General features: G+C 36.4%; 1 pseudogene; it reads right to left on the reverse strand.

The window, feature by feature from the left end:
* Positions 1-543: 543 nt before the first annotated feature.
* On the reverse strand, positions 544-1,644 carry LOC140844274 (cytochrome b-like; annotated as a pseudogene).
* Positions 1,645-7,691: the final 6,047 nt, after the last annotated feature.

Consider the following 7,691-nt stretch of genomic DNA (forward strand, 5'->3'; position numbering starts at 1 on the left):
CATTTCTAGAAACCTTAACATTATAGGTTCAGAACAGGAAAGGGAATATTTGTTGATGGGTTGCAGATTTCTTAAAGCTTGGTGGTTAAGTATTGTTATTGGTAATCATAAGTAAGTTGCCTGGAAATTATTTGACTTAATGGGTGTGTCTGATCAATAATAAATTTTATATAATAATCATGTATATTCTTCACAGATATTCATGATGTAAGATTTGTATATGTGATAAGTCACATCAGGTATTATGTAATAATAGTTTAATGTACATGCTAATATGCATGGGATAAATCATTAATGCATATATGTGATAGACCACTGAATGCATGAAGTGCATAACAATGGAATAACTTAAAATTTACTCTTAATACTAACAGAGCACATGACAATGTTTCACTGTTGATGTATTTTCAAGGAGTAGTTTAAGTAGAATTTCAGCTTCGAGTGCTGATGGTGGAGCTGGAACATCTCCCTCGGGTCCTAGGGAGAAGTATTCCTTTCCTTTTGTGGTTTACCAAAACAGAAATGCACTGCAAAGACCCTTCCTTATAGATTATTTTTGATAATGCTTGTGAGTGGTTTAAGTACAAGAAGAGATAATATAAAACTGATGCTATCTGACCAATAATGATGAATGGATATTCCACTGGTTGTCCTCCAATTCATGTTAGTGTTAGTAGATCTGCTGCTAGTAATCAGAATAAGCATTGACTAAAGGTTTGGAATTTGTCCTTTGTTATTTTGATGTATGAAGAATTTGAATGATTGCTAGAATGAAAATTGAGAAAATTAGGGTTAACACACAACCTCATATATTAGGAATGGACTGTAGACTTGTATGGGCAAATAAATATCATTCCAGCTTAATGTGTTTGGGAGTATTGAGGGGGTTGACCAGGACGTAGTTATTTGGTTTTCTTAAAAGTCCAGGTAAAAACAGGACTGATATGGAATATTAGGAATAAGAATTTTAGGATAGTTGTCTACTATGGATGGAATGGAATTTTGTCCATGTCAGATGAGATTCCTAATGGGTTATTGAATCTTTTTACATGGAGAAACAATAGATGAACAATCAGTAGGGCTGATATTATGAATGGGTGGAGAAAGTACAAGGGTGAAGATTTTGGTGAGAGTGGGTTTGTCAACTGAAAATTTGCCTCACATTCATTATACCAGGCTTATGTCCATATGGCTGAAAGTAGATTTGTGACGACTCTTGTGCCACAGAAAGATATTTGGCTTCATGGTGGGATGTAACTTATGAATGCTGTGGCTATTAACATGAATAATGAAATGATCTGATATTTTGTATTTCTAAGAAAGTATAAGATATATAGTATATGCCTCATCCTGTAAGAATGAATAAGCAGATAAAAATATGGATGCTCCCATGGCAATTAGATATTGGATAATTCATCCACAATTTACATCTCAGAAAATATGGGTTATGGATAAAAAGGAAGTTATTGTGTCTGATGAATAGTGTATGTCTAGGAATAGTCCTGTTGGAATTTATAAAATTAAGTAGATGCCTAAATGGGAACCAAAGTTTCATCATGATGAGATATTTGATGGGACTGATGAACCAATAAAAGAATTGTTTGTAATCCTGATTAGTGGGCGAGATTTTTGGATGTTGGTCATTAATGTCCTTATAGTTGAAATATAATGGTGATTTTTTATGTCCATTGGTCATGGTTAAATTCCACATGAGAATAATTATTATATATAGTATATATTTTCAGTACTATTTTGTGATCAGTTTCATAAATTTCTCATAAACCTTCACCTATTTAAGGTGGATTAAGTTTGACTGTAAGTGGTTGTCTTGCCAATGAGTTTCAGCCCCAGACAAGTTCACTATGGAGTCAGTGAGACCAAAGAAATGACAGTGGAACATTCTTGGGGTGAAAGGGTTTGTACCCAACTTTATTCCCATGGTGGCAGGTAAATCACTGGAATCTTGTTCATTCAGAGCAAGTCTGCATGCAGCAAGCTGGTCTCTGCCTCTGGGCCTCTCTACCCGTGCAGCTGTCTCAGTCTCTGTCCTCAGCACTGCCACCACTCCAGTCTCTGCTCTCCGTTTTCCTGCAATATTGCAGCCTTGCCACCATGTCTCCCAGAGCTCTTGGCTGAGTTCTTTATATACAGTCAATAGTGACATATTTCCCACATGTGTGTAGTAAACAAGCTGACCAGGACCAGGTGAGAATCCTGGCCATAGGAAACTTCACTTTATCCACACTCCACTCCTCCAGGATTCTCACCTCTCAGTCTATGTGTCCTCAATCCTCTTCAATGGTCCCTGTGGAAGAACCATGGGTGAGCCTTAAAAGACAATACCCATCTTCTCCAGCCTCTCCAACACAAAGTCTTGCAAACACAGAGGCCAGTCTTGTTGCTTTACCTCTGACTTCTGCTTCATTCTCAGTAGCCAGAACTGCTGCTCCAGTCTCAGTTGTTGCCACAGCTTCAGTGATCCAATTTCTTTCTGTCTGTTTCTGCCTTTTCAAATCAACCCACATCTGGGTCTTTGTGACCTTCATGTGGCCCTTTAAATTCTTCCTTCAAGAAGAAGACTGTATTTCCTTTGGTACTTTAGCCTGATGATAGAAGCAGAGCATGGAGTGCTCCACAGCCTGAGGGGGTTGCTGCACCTCTCCTGTAAGAACCTGTGGTTGTCGAGTCCTTCGGGTTTTCCACCAGCTTTCAACTAGGTGGGGTTTCAACTGAGGAGGTGCTGATGCCTCTGGCATTAGCAGGGCCTCCACCTCCACCTATTCATCAAACTTCCACTCCTCCATTTCTGGGGCTGCTGGGTCCACTATATCCTTCACCTGCCCCAAGGCACCTACCTGGCTCTCTGCACTCTCATGCTGCTCCTTCTAGGGCTGCTGCTCCTTCTCATGCTGCTTCCTCTCAGGCCACCACAACATACTTTACCATTTCCACAGCACTTCACAGTGACACCATTTCAATCACCAAAAATTTTTCTTTCTCTTGGGGTGGAGCCCCGTCCTCCACCCCTTCCCAGTACCATATGTCCACTGGGGGACACTTGAATGTCTCCCCATTCATAGGTGCAGCCCGCTGAAACACTCCTCCCATGAGGAAAGCCTGTTCTTTTCCTTGGTCAACAATGAATCCTGCCCACTATGCCAATTACCTTGCCAATGGGTTTCAGCTCCAGACAAGTTCGACAAGTTCACTGTGGATTCAGTTAGACCAAAGAAATGACAGAGGAACACTCTTGTGGTAAAAGGGCTTATACCCAACTTTATTCCCATGGTGGTAGGTCAATCACTAGAATCTTATCCATTCAGAGTGAGTATGCATGCAGCAAGCCAGTCTCTCTGCCTCTGGGATTCTCTTCTCCCACAGGTGTCTGAGTCTCTGTCCTTGGTGCTGTCATCACTCCAGCCTCTGCTCTCTGCTTTCCTGCAGCCTTGCAGTCATGCGACCGTGTCACCCAGAGCACTGGGCGGAGCTCTTTATATAGAGTCAATAATGACATGTTGCCCACACATGTGCAGTGAGTGAGCTGACCAGGACCAGGTGAGAATCCTGGCCATAGGAACCTTCATTTTATCCACAGTGGTAAAATTGGTTGTGGAATTATAATGAATTTTGGTGGCCCTCTTTTAGGTTTAAATTCTTTTTTAATTGGGGGGAATGTTGGTGGTTTTTAATTATATAGTGGCCACTGAATAATACTCTGAGGTTCGAGTTCCTACTATAACTGTTTTGGAAATGTTTGGTAGTCTTATATTTTAAAGTTATGGTAGTTTTCTGTCTTAAAAAGTGAGGTGACTGTTGTATTTAAATTCAGTGGATTAGGGGACTGAGTAATCTGTGATGGAAATTAGTATACGACTTGTTATTGGTTTTGAAATGAAATCTTTAGAGTAAAATTCTGTGAGGAAGGGTGTTCCTGTTAATGGTAGTCTTCCAATGATGGAGAAGATGGTGGGAGCAGTGTGTTGCTTTAAATAAACTGCCTCTTTTTTGGATATCTCATTCATCATTTAGATTAGGAATAATGGATCTAGAACATATAAACAGCATAGCTTTGAAGAATGCTTGTGTACTATGTGGAGAAATGATCAATATGATTGATTAAAACCAATAGTTACTATTTTTAAACCTAATTAGATTAGACCTAATTAGAAAAACCAACAATTTTTAAAAATATTTTGATTGCTATGAATAATGTAGTGATAGCTCCTAAGCAGTTTAAAACACTGATAGTTTAAATAGTTTCATTTGCTCTTAGTCTACGGAAAGAGATTAGCAGGAAGACACCTGCTACAATAATTGTACTTGAACGAAGTTGGGTTGAAATGAATGTGGCTTATATGGCTGAGAAGCCCCCATGTGAATCTCAAATTGGTCAGATTTGCCAGTTGTGGCTAAAACAAGCCCAATTAATGGAAGATTAATATGTTGAATATAAAAATTTGAAAGCCTCATGAGTTTAGGTTAAATAGGAATCATGCTATTGATATAATGAATCTATTGTCTTCAGTGCAGTTTTATAGAATTGTTCAGATGACGGCTGTTAGCATCACCCAGTTAGTAGGAATGATCTAATTCCAATTCCCTCCAATGATGAAACGTTGGAAGAAGTTGTTGGTAACTTTAGTATAGTAATAAGTAGTATAAGTATTTGAAAAATCAGTTTGGATCTGAGTATGTATACCATTGAGAATTCTATAATTTATCATGTGAAGAAAAGTGCTACTGGCATAGTATTGAGAAATAGTCTAATTTAAAGCTAAGCAATAGGGTTTGAATCGTTATTCAGTGCCAGTTTGAAACACTTATATCTCTCCCTGATGAATTAATACTGTGGGCATCATGGTGGTGATGAAGGCTTATGAGATGATAGTTTTTACATAGTATGGATATAGATCGTTTTTGTAGATGTCAAAAATAGTTATTATGATTCATAAGGTTACTATAAATAGTGAAATTAGAGGTAAATAGATTTATTTTATTTGGAGTTGTACTAATTTTTTGGTTCCTAAAACCAATGGATTTTAAAAGTTTTAAAAAGTCATATATAAAGGCATGCATTAGCAGCTTTTGCATACTTTCTGGGTAGATTCACAGTCTAATGTTTTTATTAAGCTATTTACAGTGGACAGGCCCTGAAATAAGTTTGGGGTTAAGTGATAAAAGTAGAAGGGGTAATAAATGTAGGGCTATGAGGGCATTTTCTTGTGTAGATGATGGTTTAATATTGATGTGATATGTATATTTACCTGGTTGTTATGATTAACGTATAAAAGAAACAGAGGGTAGCAATAATTCTTACTAAAATAATGGTAATGTTGGACCATGAGAATGATATTCCTACAAATAGTTTTCCAATGAACTATTTGTTGGGCATGGGGCCAAGTTAATAAGGCTTGCTAAAAGTCATCATGCCACTGTTAGTGGGAGGAGTGTCTGTAGTCAGTGAGCTAGTATTGTAGCTTGGCTGTAAATTTGTTTGTAGTTTGAATTTGCTATGCAAAATAGTATTGATCATATATGGCTATGGGCAATTTTTAAGGCTGTAGATCCATATAACTTCATATAGTATTTTACATTTTTGCCCTTATTTCTTTCCATGAAACAAGAATTTTCAGAACACTGATTGGCTTTTGACAAGTATTTTATTTCCAGACAATTGACCATGGTACTTAACATATTCTCAACATTTTCTGTTCTTCTGTTATATTACTAGGGGTTTTCACATGAAAATAACATTTCATTTGCCCTGCATATTAATTTTATACTTTTCTCTTCTGAGGATATAATGCTTTCTATGGCTGTGAGGCTCCAAATGGAGGACTTGTCTTCCTTCAAGTTGGTAACAATACAAGAAACACTTGTGATAAAATTTCTCTTCAAATGTTCATCCAATTATTTTAAGAAAGGATAGTTGTATGGGCTGGAGGAGGAGATATTCATCAAATTTTCTATCTCAAGTGCTACAATAACTACTGGGGGCATATTTTCCAGGATCTAAAGAATTTAAGTTTTCCTGTGTTTCAGTGATAGGAAAAGCCCTGTCATTCCTTTTCTTTCAGATTGAGTTTAAAGTGAGTGTTTTCTCAAATTACTCCACTACCTTTTAACTTTTGGCTATGTTTCTCTCTCTAGCCAGCAGTCTCCCTTTCCATAGCTGTAGTGATTCAGTGGCAATTTCACTTTTCTTTTCCCTCCTGTGATAACATTTTCCAAATACCTATTTCAACAAACTTCAGGGGTGTTGAAAGCATTCTGGTGCTCTTGTTTTTAGAGCTGTTCCTTGTAGTTTGACTTCTATGCATCTAGCACTTTCTAACTCTTTATTGAAACTTTTGGTTCCAGTTTGAATTTTATATATTGTCTCATGCAAGATGATACTATAGAATCAGTTGTTCAATTTCCACTGTGTTGATTAAATTGTATTAGTGTTTATTGTATCTTGCCCTTGTATTAAAATGGGAAGAAAATAGAAAAAACAAACAGCTAATGAAGTGTAACTGAAATAAAGGAGGAGGACATTTTGCATGATGAATGCGGTGGATTTTAACTTCAATCTTACTCAATTATGAAGAAGAAACATAAATTTAAAAAAAACATTTGGAATGTTGGAAACATATCATAAGAGATTGTACCAAAAATAATAGGGATTGTTCACAGCACAGAGCCCTTTCTAACTCCTATTAATGCAGTTTTATTGTCAGACATCTGCGGATTTGGTTTGCACACATTTTCAGGAAAAAAATAGCACTTACAATGGAATTCAGCTCTTAATGTTTATTGACTTTTTAGTTGACTATAGCCCACTAACTTGTCCATAAGGCAAAGTCTTAGAATTTATTGTATAGAACAGCTTGATTGGTATTTATTAAGCAACAACTTTGTGCCCAAAACTATGATCTCCAGGCTCCAAAGTATGAATGAGAATATCACGAGTGGCCAAACAGGTTGTTATTTGATAATTTGGATCACGGGTCTCTTTTCAAAACTGTCACTTCCACATTATTGGTTACCATTCTACACCACCTTTCACTTATTAATTCTAATGAGGAGATCAAAACATATCCCACAGGGAAGCAAATGCTATTATTTTCTCTCAAAATCTTTTTATAGTACTTGGGGGAGAAAAAAAAACTAGAAATATTTCCACCAATCTACAAATAGACTGCATAGGTCACCATAACTTTGTGTAACTGTGTTTTGTTTTGTTTTTTGGTATCAAAATGATATAGGGTCATCCTAAAAGAAAAATTTGAGAATATGTAAAATTGTAAAGCAGTAAATTATCCAAAATATCAAGTGTTAATAGTTTTATTTCCTTCCAGACATGTCTATTTGTATGTGTGCATATAGAAACATAGGTATATAGGAATGTTTTTAAAATTAAGTTTGTTTACTTGAATTTGGCAGAAAAAGGAAAACATTTAAAATGTAAAAATTAACGAATCTTAGATCTTTCCTTTAAAATAATTAATTCCTTTAAGTTTCCTATATGAATAAAGACTATTAAATGCTTAGTGTCACTATGTGATTTTTTTAAGCTAATTTTTCAGTTGTAGGTAGCATCAATGTATTCTCCACTTTGCAGGAAAGGTGATAAACATCCTTAAATTTTCTCCTGCTTCTCCACTCCACATCTTCCAGTATTTGTTATAATATTTAAAACCGTTAGTTTA

Source organism: Manis javanica, chromosome 11 (genome assembly GCF_040802235.1).
Source record: "Manis javanica isolate MJ-LG chromosome 11, MJ_LKY, whole genome shotgun sequence".
NCBI lineage: Eukaryota > Metazoa > Chordata > Mammalia > Pholidota > Manidae > Manis > Manis javanica.